The sequence below is a fragment of the Mesitornis unicolor genome, unplaced genomic scaffold (assembly GCF_000695765.1).
Source record: "Mesitornis unicolor isolate BGI_N332 unplaced genomic scaffold, ASM69576v1 scaffold8073, whole genome shotgun sequence".
Lineage (NCBI taxonomy): Eukaryota > Metazoa > Chordata > Aves > Mesitornithiformes > Mesitornithidae > Mesitornis > Mesitornis unicolor.
In genome coordinates, this window is record NW_010174209.1 from 40,775 (window position 1) to 42,500 (window position 1,726).

The window sequence follows — 1,726 nt, forward strand, 5'->3', positions numbered from 1 at the left end:
CTCTTTGTTGTACTAGAGGTAGCAACACTACTAATATATACCTAAAATACTTGCCATTTCTCAGGTGCTTTCTGTGCTTTGGACACATCAACAATCTGCTGAAGGAAAAAATTACTGATTCAAGCTGGCAACTTTCAAGTAGAGTCACTGAATAGATACTGAACTTATTAGTGTTACCATCCTACCATTATAACCATGATCAAGAAGGTTACATTCCAGAAATACAATTATATTGTTGGCAAGAAAGTTACGTTACTCTGTTTAGCGATAACGTGAACTACAGTAAATCTACCCTTGAGTGACAAGGTGATCTGGGGGAAGATTCATTTTCTCCTTGCAAAACTCTTCAAGGAAATTTCACGTCTGTAGGGACAAACAGGTTTGCTCTGTGAAAAACCTTAGGAAAATACATTTATAATAAATAAGAAACCAGATTTCAATAATACTAAGCAGACATTAAAGGTCTTTTGCCTTTTTTAAGAAGATTTTTTATGTATGATTGAAGTTTATACAACACTCCAGAAAAGCCATCATGTGTTAGATTGAAAAATAAAATCAGAAGCATTTTCTGTCATATAGGTATACATGAAAAAAACGGGAACGTTAATGTCTTAGAAAGTGTATGTCCAGCTTTGTACCGTTACTCATTTAACAAAGCAGAAAATAAGATACTGTAAACAAAAAGCTACAGTAAAGGACATTTTGAAATTTACACAAGTTTGAGTTCATAAACATTTTGGTTGCTCCATAACAGTTTTCATATAAAATGAATAAAAAAACCCTTGGACAGCTTTCATCACTCTTGACTACTTTTCACTTAAATGCACACAGACATACTTTATATAGCAATATACTGATGTACTGTAACATGGATATTAAACTATGATTACTGCTTTTTAACTGAGATGTGTATTATCCAATCAATATTATCTGTAATTGAAAGACTCATACATTATGTATTCCCATCATGTTGTTAAGTATAAAAACATGAAAATATAACTTTACATTATTTCAGTTATATACATCAGTTCAGGCTTGACAAAGATTTTTTTTTTACGCTACGATTTTTAGAGGAATAAGCCCAGAGGTACAATAAATAGCTTTCCACTGTATACAGTAATGCAATTCTACTTTTTCAAAAAGTTTAGATTACCATATGAATATTATTTGAGTTTGGTCATTCTAGCATTGAACATTAAAAATCAGAATGCATCCCCCAACATTCCTGATGAGGAGTAATGCACAGAACACCCATGGATTACAGATGTGCCAAGAAATGGGTCAGTTTAGTCAGGGAGAAGTTACTGCTAAGTTTGACGTTGGAAAACACTGTATATACCTCTTCTGCCAGCCACACTGAGGGTATACACTGTGTTCACGGGCCTGCAGAAACAGGCTCGGAGCTTGTACCACAAGAAGGGATTTCAAGTTTCTGATAAATGCTCTGTCTTCTTCAATGATCTCCAATATTTTACTTAACCTAAGAAATGGATTCCAACTAAAACTGCAAGTCATATTTGAAATCCTATTTAAGTGCAAAATAAAATAGAGACTTACTGATACTGCATGAGGCAATGTACCCACAATGCAGAAAAATGTAAGCTTTTCAACCAAATGTACAGAATTTAATCTACAGGGAAAGCTAGAGAAACATGATGTTGCTTTGATTTGCATTAGCATTTAAATTAATGTTATTGCAGCCCTCCTAGGATTCCTTTTTGCTTTG

The 1,726-nt window shown here is 33.6% G+C and overlaps 1 protein-coding gene across 1 annotated transcript in view; it reads right to left on the bottom strand.

Annotated features, from left to right (window-relative positions):
* Nucleotides 1-463: 463 nt before the first annotated feature.
* The window catches only part of GRIA2 (glutamate receptor, ionotropic, AMPA 2), a gene marked incomplete at its 5' end in the record, with an annotated part of 49,019 nt that continues 47,756 nt past the window's right edge, over nt 464-1,726 (bottom strand). Inside the window, one exon of the mRNA XM_010180980.1 lies at nt 464-1,726. This exon is cut by the window's right edge and continues 1,629 nt beyond it.